This window comes from Vulpes lagopus, chromosome 3 (assembly GCF_018345385.1).
Source record: "Vulpes lagopus strain Blue_001 chromosome 3, ASM1834538v1, whole genome shotgun sequence".
Lineage (NCBI taxonomy): Eukaryota > Metazoa > Chordata > Mammalia > Carnivora > Canidae > Vulpes > Vulpes lagopus.
In genome coordinates this window covers 139293076-139307627 of record NC_054826.1, presented here as the reverse complement: position 1 = coordinate 139307627, position 14552 = coordinate 139293076, and the positions used below count along the sequence as shown (strand labels likewise).

At 37.8% G+C, this 14552-nt stretch overlaps 1 long non-coding RNA gene and 1 other non-coding gene across 2 annotated transcripts in view; one reads left to right on the top strand and one right to left on the bottom strand.

The window, feature by feature from the left end:
* Positions 1–381: 381 nt before the first annotated feature.
* LOC121486498 overlaps positions 382–14552 on the bottom strand; it is a 41986-nt gene continuing 27815 nt past the window's right edge. Inside the window, exons 3-4 of the long non-coding RNA XR_005986648.1 lie at positions 1859–1934; positions 382–620 (exon numbers count right to left, since the gene is read on the bottom strand). This is a non-coding gene — a long non-coding RNA (uncharacterized LOC121486498). The remainder of the gene's footprint in view (positions 621–1858; positions 1935–14552) is intronic.
* On the top strand, positions 5806–5910 carry LOC121488502. Its single transcript, XR_005987121.1, has one exon. It is a non-coding gene; the product is annotated as a U6 spliceosomal RNA (small nuclear RNA).

Here is a 14552-nt window from a genome sequence, read left to right as displayed (position 1 = left end):
TAAATATTTTTTAAAAAGAGTATATTCCCAGAGATAATTCCACAAATAGCTATAATCCTACTATATGAAGAATCAAATGCTATTATCCTAGAGAAGAAAATCAACAATGCAATGACAGTAGGAATTTCAATCAATAACTAAATTGGTATTGAAACTTCTTCTGTGAGGATTTATAGAGAAATAGATATTCAAAATAGCTCTCATAGTTGCCTAATTACTTAAATGCAACGTTATGGAAAGACAGAATCAGGTGAGAACCAAAGACAAACACTACAAACAACATACAGTGGAGGCACAAAACAGATTCCTTAGGTTTATTACACGTATGGGGGGAGCAGAATTCCTGCAGTTTTCCAGATTTTCATAACCCATGGAGAAACACACTGTGGCCAGGCACAGCCAGGCATCCTTCGGTTTTGTTCCAGGAAAAGTATTCTGATGTCAGGACCTCTCGTTCAGAAGAGTAGGAAGAAAGGATTCAAACTTAGAAGAAAGAATCCTGGTCTTTGCAATTGAAGTGACGGTCCTTTCGTTCTCAGATGCAGTGGCTCCGTAACCTTACATATCCATGTTTACATCTAGAGACCGTGAAGCTCCCCGGGATAATCCACCTTGTAGACCTAAGAGAGAAAATCTGATTGTCTCTTCACAGACAGTAAGTAACTGTCTAGGAGTTATTACTGCAAGGTTATCACGAAGGCTTTATCCTAGCACGGCCTCTGTTTTTGGTTAAAATACAAACACAGCTGGGGAGGTATTACAGATTCATCAGCTACACCTCAGAATGATGCCTTTATTGACTCCTTTTCTGATAACTTGATTTTGCTAGTTTAGAGACATGACTGCGAAAGGAATGCAAACAGGAAGACAAAAGAATGTGCAGGAAGAAGTTTGGATAAAGAAGATGTGGTTTATGTATACAGTGGAATATTCCTCAGCCATTAGAAACGACAAATACCCACCATTTGCTTCGACGTGGATGGACCTGGAGGGTATTATGCTGAGTGAAGTAAGTCAATCGGAGAAGGACAAACATTATATGGTCTCATTCATTTGGGGAATATAAAAATTAGTGAAAGGGAATAAAGGGAAAGGAGAGAAAATGAGTGAAAATATCAGTGAGGGTGACAAAACATGAGAGACACCTAACTCTGGGGAATAAACAAGGGGTAGTGGAAGGGGAGGTGGGCAGGGAGTTGGGGTGACTGGGTGATAGGCACTGAGGAGAACACTTGGCAGGATGAGCACTGAGTGTTATGCTATATGTTGACAAATTGAACTCCAATAAAAAATTTAAAAAAAAAAAAGAAAGAAGTTTGGAGGCTTGAAGAAATCACTTCAGAGTTAGCAGTTTGGTCTCCTATTGACATATCCTGGATGCTCAGATTGGCATATGTTATTAAGAGCATATTAGTTCATTAGTACAAGTGGTACTGTATATTTCATAGAACAAAACAGTTTTCAATGTGAGGCTATGCAGAAGATCACCTGGAGAGGTTTAAAACTCAGGATGTTCTAACCACACCCCAAACCAGCTACATTAGAGACCTTGGAGATGGAGCCTAGAAAGAAGTTGTTTTTAAATCTCCTCAGGTGAGACCAATAGCAGTCAAGGCTGAGAACCGCTGACTTAAATTCTCTTGGCTTCAGCTCTCTTCTAGAAAAACAAAACATCATTTAGATGGTCCCTGAGCATCTTTGCCATGCAAGTCCTTCACCTCTGCAATCCTGCATGAGAGAATTTCCTTCACCCAGCGTTTTCCTTTCACTGCTCACAAAACAATGAGGAATATCCAGCGAGGTCATTTTTGCCTTAGCTTTGTGACTTTGGTGAATACAAATGTTCTCCGAAACTTACAGGGCCTCATAAGATGTTTGCCATCTCCGCTCATCTGGTCATTCATTCATCAGAGGAAAAGAGAAACGACTGTGATCTGTGCAAAGAAAAGGACAAGTCGACCATGAAAGAGATTATAAAAATAAATATTTTAGAAGTGGAATGATCCCTTTTGCAAACATGAGGAGACACCTGCTTATTGACACCTTGCTATTGTGGAAATTACCTGCAAGTAATCTCATAATTACAGATCCCTATTCCATATGTGTAAAGCAAAACTGTTCACATGACTTATTTGCAGAAGGCTTGGAAGCCTCTTGCTTGAGTACTGACAGTGCTCGGTGCTTTCCCAAGAGCAGCTGTGTATTGAGAAACACCATAATTGTCCACATGGGCTTTTACAGGGAGGCTCTGGGAAGAAGAAGCCCTGGAGCCAGGCCCATCTGCACAGCACAACCACCTGCTGTGGGCCATTCAGTTCACGTCAGGCATTTTTAGCCATAGCTCTTCCTACCTCACAGGTGTGCCATAAAAGAACTATATAATGTGTAAGACACTCCACGGTGCTGTGAAGCAAGAAACCAAATAAATATAGGATATTAACCCTGCCAAAAAACATCACCTCACCATCCAAAAGGAAGATGCCAAGCCACCTGCTAAGGTCAAATAAATGGTTTGTGACCTAAAGCAAATTGACTCTGTTTAAGACAAATGATGTAGCATCCTTGGCCCCCCAGAAATCGTCAGTGTAGTCCCTTTACATTCTTCTTAAACATATCTGCATATTTAGGTCTTCTCATCCTTGTTCATTCCTTTCCCCCACCAATAAGATCTTTGGCTTTTATTTTTCTGTCCTATCTCTCCTATTCCCTCAATCTCAACTCCCACCATGGAAATGCAACCTATCATTTAAGCTCCAATTTAATTAATAATAGCTACCATTGTTCAGCATTTACTGTGTACCAGGAACTAAGCTGAATGCTTTACATACTTCATCTTATTGAATTCTTCTAACACATCTACAAAATAAGTTTTATTAAGCCAGTTTAATAGAAACAACTAAAGCTCAGAGGAGTAAAATAACTTGCTCAAGATCACAAAGTCAGAACTCAAACCCAGGCCTGTCTTGACCTAAAGTTGATGTTATTGCTCACCATATTGCAGTCATTCTTACCAATTCTTCTTCCAAACTTCCTTGATGACTCTACAATACAGCAATTTCTCCCAATCTAAATTAAGCTCCTCTCCAGAACATTTTTGACAAGCTTTATACTGCCTTGATTATTGTTTGGTTTGCACTGCTATTTAATTTTAGGTGAGTATGCTTACTTTCCTTCCCTAAGTATATTATAAACCTATTAAAGCCCCAGAATGGTTCAAAGTGCCTAAACTAACGCACCTACATTCTCCAGACACAAACAAGCGCTAGTCTTACTTTAGAGTCCTGCATATATGTTTGTGTTACCCTTTTTATCACCTAGCATATTTTTACATACAATAATCTAACCCCACCAATACTTTGCTCTCATTTGTTAAGAGTTCAAATATGGGGATTAAATGATAAGATACGAGGTTGAGAGGGCCAGCAAAGTTGTAACCAGAGCTGAATTTACCTACTTCCGGGCATTAGGTTATGATTTCTAAATTGATAAGACCTATCAGAACTTGAAAAAAAAAAAGAGCTTATCACACATTCCATTTTTGTAATGTAAAGAATGTTTGCCAAAATATACTGTTATTAGGCAGTATTCTAAATATGTATGCGTCATGATATTTCCCAATCAGCTATTAATAGTTATCAGTGTCTCCTTTGCACAGAATGCTTTTCAATATGCCATAGGACAAAAGTAGAATCAAGCATAAAATAAATTAGCATAGTAGTTTACATTTTAGGAATAATGAACACTAGATCTATCTATGCAAAGTGATTTGAGGGATTAAGAAAAATATTTAGAAAATTCAGAAGGCAAAGTACTCTAGCCAGACAAACAAAACTGATGGAAAACTTTTATCTGGAATGAAATAGGTAATTCTTTAAGAGGAAAGAGCAAATTATACAAATGAGTACTTACTGATGAAATGAAATAAAAACCTGATACTGAGAGATAAAAATAATTGGCACCCAGGAGATATCCCACAGGGAGTTCCTGTACCAATCACACTACAGTTGTTTTTGGGTTTTGGTTTTTGGTTTTATTTTTTTTTCAAATGAGGGAGGAGTAAAGGTTACATGTTGTGGCTTCCTGAGAAGTATAAAATCACTCCAATGCTCATTTTTCTAATTCCAGAATTCTTGGCTAAGAATGCTCAAGTTATTTGGGAGCACAAAATGAAATATGAAAGGAAATAAGCTAAAGTAGAGGGCTATGCATCTCAGGGAGTGGTGCATCTGCTCATACTCCCCTGTGAACAAGCCCTGAGTACCCCGTAGCAGTATACCCTCTTTGGGGTAGAAGAATATGAAGCCACTGCATGAAGCAGATGCCAGGAATGTGAAATTCACCTTACTCTTGCCCCCTGCCTCATGTGTGTGTGTCAAATGTATACTTCCCTTATTTATGAGTTTGTCTCCTTTTGTGTAGACTGAGGTAATACCCACTCACTTTCCATCAAAAGTCTCAGGGATGATGCATAAAAAAGGCTCTTCAATTTAGCCAGTGTGCTAAGATATTGCGATAATAAATAACTTCCTTTTACCCTGAAGAAATTTTCATTTGCATTTACCACTTAGAATCTCAATCAACTTTTCCTATTTATTAACAGCTATGAAGCTTTCAAGCATTATTACTGGAGGTTCTCACCATTTCCTGGCCTCCCAATAGCTATGGATTTTCTAGCCACTTGATCTTAAAGAGTCAACTGAGTTTAGTGAAAGCAGCTCCAGATATGGCGTCAAATGACTCATGTTCAAATTTCAGCTCTGCCTTTTAACCTTGATTAAACCAAGCACCTCCCCGAGCCTCAGCATCTTCTCTATAAAAAGGGAAAATAATACCTGTCTGCACTTACCCACAGGATTATAGTGAGGCTCAAACTGAAAAGTATGCAAAAATGCTGCAGAAATCACATCTCCATAATAGGATTGCTCATGCTATTTTAAGTTTCTTTTAGCCTCATCATTTCTACCAAACAGCAATAACATGGAATTAAGGTTTTCATTTATTTCTTTCCAGTCTTTTTCTACAGTGTGTATATATCCATTTGTGTTTATGTGTAGTTTTACTTTTTTAAATGTAGGCAGTATTTTATTATGATGTAATTATGTATTATCATACCTACATATATATCTATATATACCTAGGTTAATAAAATTTCCTCTAAAACATGGTTAATAACAGCTTGATATAATGTCTGTGATATATAATATGGAAAATATGCATGCATATATGCATATATTTTCATATTATTAAAAATTATTTCTAAACATGGCTAATAATGGATGCATTAAAAATATGGTAGGGGGGTGCCTGGGTAGCTTAGTCCATTAAGCATCAGACTCTTCATTTCAGCTCAGGTTGTAATCTCAGGGTCAAGATGGAGCCCCAAGTGGGGCTCTGCACTTAACAGGAAGTCTGCTTGAGATTCTCTATCTCCCACTCCTCCTGCCCCTCCCCCCCACATGGGCTCTTTCTCTCAAATAAATAAATAAAATCTTTAAAAAAAAATAAAGTCTTGGGATCCTTGGGTGGCGCAGCGGTTTGGCACCTGGCTTTGTCCCAGGGCGCGATCCTGGAAACCCGGGATCGAATCCCACGTCGGGCTCCCAGTGCATGGAGCCTGCTTCTCCCTCTGCCTGTGTCTCTGCCTCTCTCTCTCTCTCTGTGTGACTATCATAAATAAATAAATAAATAAATAAATAAATAAATAAATAATTTTTAAAAAAAGATTTGAATCTCTGGACTCCGATACCAGTTATAAATAAATAAATAAATAAATAAAGTCTCTATTTAAAAAATGTGGTGGGTACAGCGCACTTTGGCAGCACATATACTAAAATTGGAATGACACAGAGAAGAAGATTAACATGGGCCCTACACAAAGATGACACAAATTCACGAAGGTTCCATATTTTTGCACAAATAAAAAGAAAGAGAAATCCAAATACCATGTGAGTTCCCTCATATATGGAACAAACAAAGCAAAAAAACTAAAGGGAAAAAAGAGAGAGATACGAGCCAAGAAATACTCTTAACCATAGAGAATAAACCGAGGGTTACCAGAAAGAAGGTAGGTGGGCAGGGAGGATGGGTTAAATAGGTGGTGGGGATTAAAGAGGGCACTTGTGATGGGCACCGGATGATGTATGGAAGTGTTGAATCACTAAATTGTACACCTGAAATTAATGCTATATAATACATTAACTGGAATTTAAATTAAAACTTTTTTAGGGGACACCTGAGTGGCTCAGTGGTTGAGCATCTGCCTTTGGCTCAGGTCATGATCCTGGGGTCCTGAGATCAAATCCTCCATTAGGCTCCCCACGAGGAGCCTGCTTTTCCCTCTGCCTGTGTCTCTATCTTTCACTCTGTGTCTCTCATGAATACATAAATAAAATAAAAAAAAAACTTTTTTTAAAGATTTTATTTATTTATTTGAGAGAGTGAGAGAGGGAGAGAAAGCACAGAAGGAGAGGGAGAGGGACAAGCAGACTCTCTGATGAGCAGGGAGCCTGAGGCAGGGCTTGATTCCAGGTCCACAGGATCATGACCTGAGCCAAAGGCGAACGCTTAACTGACTGAGCCATCCAGGCGCCCCTCAATAAAAACTACTTTTTAAATATGGTGAGTAATAATTCTACCATATGAGTGAACCAAAATTTGTGCAATCATTCTCTACCTTTAACTCATTAAAAATACTCCTTTTCAGGTTCTTTTGTTTTTGTCTTGTTTTGCTCTTTTGTTGTTAGTGATGTTACTGGGTTTATTTGCTATCATAACCAAGACTGTAGTAAACAACTCTATACAAAAATCTTTTTATGAATCCCTAATTCCATGGAAGAGATTTCTAGAACTGAAATCACAGTATGGATTCTTCTAAGGCCTTTAGCTAGCCCTTGCTAACATATTGTCAGATACTGTTCCTAGAGTATTGTACTGTTTGGACAATGTGAGAGACAATTTTTATTGTAGCTTTGTCATAATTGCCTATTTTAATCATTAATCATTACCAATTTTATAGGCCAAAAAAGTATCTTTTTATTATTTCATGTTTATATAATCACTAGTGAAGTTGAAAATTTATCATGTTTATTGATTTTAATTATTCCTGCCACAAATTTCTTATGCTTGTTCTATTATCAGTATTTTCCTTATTGATTTGTAGGCATTTCTTACACCTTAAGGAAATTCATTTCTCAGTTGTCAGAACTCATAAAGTTTCCAAATTTGTCATTTATACTTTAATATTGCCTAAGATTTTTTTAGTTTTTTTTTTTTTTATTTTTGAGTTTTTTAAAGTTTCTTCTTCCAGGCTTATTGAGAAATAATTGATAAATAGCACTGTGTAAGTTTCACTGCAGGTGTACAACATGTTGGTTTCATACATTTATACATGGTAAAGGATAACCACCATAGCATTAGCTAACACCTCCATCTGTTGCATAATCACCTTTTTTTTTGTGGTGAGTAATTTTTTTAAGTTTTTAAAACTCAAATTTACTAGGCAGTTTCTTCCATTGCTTCACTTTTTTATATCTTGTGAACTAAGTAGAGGGAATCCTTACTGCATTCATATAGCAATTTATAGTTTCAATAAAAACCAGTCCCTAAGTTCAAAGACTTAGCAATCTAGAGTAAAGTTAGAATGTGATGATACTGATTATTGCTGTTCTACTAGGAAGTCAGTTTGAAAGCACCTGCAAGGAGATTAGTATTTCTGGTGCAAAAAGAATTGGCGCCAACCCAGGCACAGCTCTATTTAGACCACTCAGATATGTCCTGCAGGTGGCATTTAGCCTAAGGTGAGCACCCAGAAATTCTGATACTTGGAAAACAGAAATCTATATGACAGTGGAGGTCAGAATCAGGGCTGATGACACCAGGGAGAGGATGGAGAACTGGGAAAAGCAGTCACCAAAATCAGTTCAGCTAGAGAAGAGTGTTTGCAAATGGCTGAGATGCTGAAACTGTAATTAACAAAGTGACTCTAAAAGGAACTGGACTTACCTCCCTGTTCTAAGTTTCTGTCCCACTGTCCTCTGACTGCATTTGCCTCTGTGCTGAGTAAGAGCAAATTTATTGCTTGTCTTACATTTAAATTCGATACTTCTATCTTTAGAAAGGCCCATGAGGAGGCACACTTGCCTCCTTCGCAACATGAAGAGTAGTCATGCTAATATAATTAATAAAAATTAACATTAATGAGGCTCTTACTTTGGTCCAGACTTTCTTCTGAGCCCTTTATATTCATAGAACCCTTCAAAACACTTTTAATTGGCAGAAACACAATTTTCTCCATTTAGTAGTTAAAGAAACTGAGGCACAAAGAAGTTAGGTGACTTATTCAGGGTTGCACAGCTGGCAAGAAGGTGAGCCAGGATTTGAAACGAAGACAATAAGCTTCCAGAGTTGGCACCTTTTTGGTATTCCATGATATTCTGAATTTATCAATACAAATTTTGAGAACAAGTATAATTTCAATTTATATATGTGGAAAGATGTACACATATATATTTACACATATGGCAAGATCTATAAATATTATGTGCTTAAATATCTGTTTTTATTTATTATGGTCAGCAGAAGGGGAGGATGAGGAATTCATGAAAGAATTTTTGGTTTATGTAGGCTTCTGGCTTTCCCACCTCCTGATATTTCTACTGGAAAATGAAGACTAGAGCAAAGGAATAACACAAGTATGACAATTTTTCTACAGTTTGATGTTTGTTAGTTCTACTGGGGATTGGTTTACAAGGGAAGCCAGATTGAATGTAATGATCAAAGTAAGATCAAGACCCATTATGTCCTTAGTATCCCCAGTGCTTCCCTAGATACCAGTTTAGTGAGGGACAGTGGACAATGTAGAGTGTGCGGGGTGAATCCCTGGTAACAAGACAATTTAGGCTGTCTCTTAGTGAGCCTTGCCAGCGTAATTGATGGACTTGTGTCCCTACCCTCCCTGTCTCTTCACATCTCAGTACCCATGCGGATCCAGGAGTCTCCCATGCCGCAGCTTCAGGACTACCCAGGGCCAAGCACTGCTTGAGGTCTCAGAAAGTGACTAGAAGAGCAATGGCCCCACTGCCACTGATCTTGTTTCTTGTCCCATTCCCTCCACTCCATCCCCCTGCTAGACTGCTAGACTGCTTTAGTGCAGAGTTAGTCACATCCCTCTCCTTAAAATTCTTCCATGGGTTTCCACCTCCTATGAGATAAAATATGACCTCCCTAACATGGTGTCCAAGACCTTTGATGATATGGCCCCTCTTCTGTCTCCAGCTTATACTGTGAGCTCCCTACAGGAAAGGAACCCTACTCTCTACCCTTATGAGTGGCATTTAATAAATATTTAATGGGTGCGTGGTAGGTGGACAAATGAATGGATGGCTCAATAAAAGAATGAATGAATAGTATCTTTTACACAGTGATAATTTCTTTTATTTATATCATTCTTTAAAACTAGCAAAGAACCCCAAAATATAGTATCTCATTTAGACATGACAATAAATTTCTGAGAAAGGTATTGTTGACAATTGACACATGAGGAACAGGTTTAGTAAGGTTAAGAGACTTGCCAGACCTCACGGTTTGGGCCACACCAATACTTGTAGCCTTTCTGATATGTCACAGTTCTTTCTCATAATAAAATAGGTGACTTAATGATTTAAATGTAGTTATTTAATAGTGTAGAGATTATAGAATTTTACAGCTGGGAGACTCCTCAAGTCAAACCTTTTAAGTGGAAACATGAACTATTAACCATCATCATTTCACTTGGGTGAGCTCTTTCTCACAAATCAATAACATTGAAGATGTGCTACTGTAGTGATAACAGTCACACTCAAATAATACAAGCTAAAGACTAAAAAGCAATATAATGCACGTGCAAGTGGAAATAGTAAGTCATAAGACTAGGAGATACTATGAGTGAATGATAGAAAAACCCTGCCTCAAGGTTACAGGCAACCAAATTGTTAGACTTTTATCCCCTGCAACCGCCCACTTTTTGAGAGGAGGTAAATTAATTTGAATTGCAAAGCATAGTTGAAAAATAATAAAGTGATAAGAAACCACTTTTCATTATTTATTTCCCTCCATAAAATAACTAATTTTATTCCTCTCTGCTAACTGAAACAGATATATGGACAGATCGACACATAAAACACAACCAGCAGTGAATACACTGTTTTCCCTACAAAAGGACCATTCGAACTATAATCATTGTCTCTCCTACTGAGTTCCAGCCAGCTGGTTTTCCCTAGAAGGAAGGATTCTCCACACTTCTCACTAATCAACCCCACGAGAATTGCATTTACTCATTGATATCCTACCATTCTAGCTTTCAGTGGCAGATTAGGCAGGGCTATGCTGTAGTCACAGACAAAATTGCGTTAGCTTACAAAAGCAAAGTTCTGTTTCTCACTCATGGTTCATGTCATAGTGGACTGACCACAGCTCTGGACTACTTCTCACTCTGGGACTAGCCTGAAGGAGGAGTCTCTGTCTGAACAGCGTGAGCATCACAGCAGAGAAACAGAGTTTGTCAAAGTGTGAACCAACTCTCGAAGCTCCCACCTGGCTGCGACACACGTCACTTCCACTCATTTTCATTGGCCAAAGCAAGTCACATGGGCAAGCGAGTCTTCAGTTGGGTGGGGAAGTGGATATTGATCAAAGCAATGTAATCTTTCACACATTTCTATTGCAACCATTATCAATTCTGAGTTACAGTAGATTCTGGTCTTCCAAGGTTAAATTGTCTTTATCATGCTTCCTCCTTATTTCTATGTGACTCCTAATTAGTTTTGTGAACTTCAGTACCAAACATGTATTACTATCCCAAAGAAAACACACATTATAGAAAGGCTAACACGTTTATTTATTTATTTACCAAAGTTGGGTTATCAGATCTCTACGTGAATTCATTCTAATGTATATTCTTGTGAGTTTCTATATCATTTCTCCAACTCTCTATCAGACCAGTAAATGTAACTTGTAATCTTCTAAGTCTTTTGCCCTCTGGAGCCTGGCATTCATAATAATTACACATTTTCTTTTTTTGATAAATACCTGCTAATAAAATGATTAGGCTAAGATGACAGCATTTCCTAGAAGCAAAATAATAACCTGCAATCTTAGACCTATCACCAAACTGTTTTCAATGTGAAAAAGGGCAGGCCTATGTCTTTGGGTTTAGAAGGTGTCACTCTTAATGGAATCGGTGAGATTGAACAATGTTCGTTATTTAATGACTGTAATGGGCTCTGAAAGCATCCTGCAATTCATGTGCCTTATAATGCCAAGTCACCAAAATCCAGGAGAAGGGTAAAATTACTTTGGAAGTCATTCTCTCCATGAGTCAGGGAAAAACTAGCTTTTACATAACTTACCTCACATACAGTTTCCAAAATCACATTAGCCAATTTGAGTTTGTATTTTTTACCCAAAGTACTTATACTCACCTCAGCTCAGTGCCCTATCTCCATGAAATGGACCAGAACCAGAATTCAGGTAAGGCAAGTTACTCTCTTCTGGGGGCTTCATATAATTCACTGTTTTTGCCAAAATCCATTGATAGCAGTGTTTCTCAACTTAAGGAGCCTTTTTAGATATTCTTTCTCTCATCACACAGACACAATTTCAATACCACAGAAATACTGTATGCCTGATTATTTATTGTACATATATCTGTGCCTTGCACATCAAAAATGTAAGAACCAGGGTGGCTGGGTGGTGCAGTTGGTGAAGCATTGGACTCTTGGCTTCTGCTCAGGTCTTGACTTCAGCGTCATGAATGTATCCACACTCAGTGCAGAGTCTGCTTTATATTCTCTCTCCCTCTCCCTTTGCCCCTCCCCCACATGCTCAAATAAATAAATAAATACATCTTTTTAAAAAGATAAGAACTATTTTTTTCTTTCCCTTGAGAGTGATAGTGCCCCATCAAGAGCACATGATCTTTAGGACAGATGTTTCCTTTGCCACATTTACTTTGTTTCCTCTTTTACATTGGGATTTTCTGCTCTTCTTTCTCAACCATGTCCTTTCACATTTGCTCACCTCAGCATCTTTGCTCATGAGACACCTTCTTTCTGTAATAATCTCCTCATTTGTATTGTGTCCAACTAGTTTTCAAAAACCAGATCAAGCTCTACTCCTTCCAAGTAGAAGTTTTTCCAAATACTGAATCAACCTCCATCCCCCTAGAACATTTACCTTTAATAGAAGACATTTTCTCTGCCATAATGAAATACCTCAGTCTACTTTAGCCTAACATTATTTAAGTACATGACCCCCTCACTAGATTGTAAGCTGATAAGTGGCAAGGACTATTCATCTTTGGATCTCCCATTGTTCAGAAAGATTGCTCAATAAATATTTGTTGTATTGTGTTTATTAATTTATGACCCAATTTTTTCCAGCTAGCACTTCATATTAAAAATAGACTTCAGCTGCCTAAGAGCTCTTATAGTTATTTAGATGGATATAGAGACATAGATGCACACATACACAGATGTCACCTAGCTGGGAAAATGAGTTATTCCTTCAACCCATCAACCTCTGTACATCAAAAATTGAGTTCCTCTGAGGAAAGTTCCCTGGATCTATCAACAGCACCACCATTCTTCATAGTGCACAGGATTAAAATTTCAGAGGCACTTTAATGCCTCACTCTCCTTCATCCCTCATATCTAAGTGGTTGCCCAAACTTGTTGATTCTTCATTTTTCATGAATCCTTGATTTTTTGTTTTTCTCCAGGATCCCATTGCCAGCACCTTATTCTAAATCTGTGACATCTTATTTACAGCCAACCCCTCTATATAGTTCATGTCTTTCCACATCACTAGTCATAACAATTCTTTAATCCTTCTTACTCTGGGTTATCTTCCTGAAACATAGACTTTGTTCTTACTCTGTTGCTCAGCTGCTCAAGAAACTGCAGACATTCAGAGTTACTCCAACCAATTCAACATAAATGTAATGGACTGAGTTGTGTTCTGCCAAAATGCATACGTTAAAGTCTTGACCCCCAATGTGATATTATTTGGATGGTGCCTTTGCAAGGTAATTAGGTTCAGATTAGGTCATAAGGATGTGCTTTTGTGATTAGATTAGTGTCCTTATAAGAAGAGACACCAGAGAGCTTGCAGTCTCTCTTTGTGAGGATACTGCAAAAAGGCACCGTCTGCAAACCAGAGAGAGCTCTCCTTGGAATCCAACCAAGCCAGCACTCTGATCTTGGACTTCCATCCTCCAAAACTGCGATAAAACATCCTTCTGTTGTTTAAGTCACCCAGTCTATGATATTTTGTGATGACAGCCTGAACAGACTAGTATAACCTTCTACTAGTATAACTAGTAATCCTGCTCCAAATGCTCTTATCGCATCAACCCCAGCAGGTGAGGCTCCTCACAAGACATGTTCAGATCTAGTTAGGTAGGCCTATATCCTTTCAAACACATGCTAGTATGAAATTATCCCTACTTAAATTAGTTAAAATGTTTTTCAAAGTAATCGGTTCCAATAAAGATTGTTATTGTTTAGATATCTTTTCCAAAGGAATGTTTTTACTAAAGTAGTCTGTAAGGCTTAACAATTATAAAATATAGTATAGATTTGCAGGGTCTGCCCTCAGCTAAGAGAAGCCCATTTGTATTTAAATTCAAAATACTTCAGCTTCTTATACCAAACTAATATAAAGAGGGAGAAATTTGATCATTCAGATTTATGCATTTAACAAGTATTATTGCTCATCTCTTGTAAGCCATACCCTAAGCTAGATATTATCAAAATGGATATTGTCAAAATGGACAGTTTTGACCTTCCTGGAAACTGCAGTTTAGTCTGATGGATGAATCCAGCTCTTTCCTATAAGCTAGTGTGGAAAATTACTTCGTTTGCCTGACAATAGATGTGCATGCGGTTTCACATTTGGGCCACAGAGAAGCTATTAAGTGGCTTGTTCGGAATGCCTCCCTTTTATTTCTATTCTCTGAGGCTGCCTGTCCCTCTCTTTCTATCTCTATTTCCCTCACAACCTTCTTATGTATAGATAAATAGAAAAGATCTCCCCCCCACTGGATCTTTCCTCATTCAACTACAGAAGAAAAGACTGAAGTGACAACTCTCCACTGTGCTTTTGCAAGACTATCCTGAGGTGCAGTGGGTTTTCTGGAAAACTCACTGCGGAAACCATGACATGAGGCTAAAGGACATTCTCATGTGAGGATTTACTCCCTGTGGACCTTTCAAAATAAACTAAGGAAAACAGTGGTGATCTAAGAAATTAAGCTTTGACTCACATTTTAGAAGATAACTTTTTCTTTCCTAAGTTAAAACCTGTGCCCTACAGAAGATTTTAATTTAAAGAAAATAACTTTACATTCAAATTTATGGATTTCTTTTTGGAGTTCATGTAACCCCACACAGATGTAATGTGCTTTATTTCTTTTTGTGAAAATAATTTTGCATATTTTATGTGTCCTCCAATGTCACAAAGCATTCCATTCATTTTAATGACATAATCTTCGACTTAGCCAATTTCTATCCGAAGAT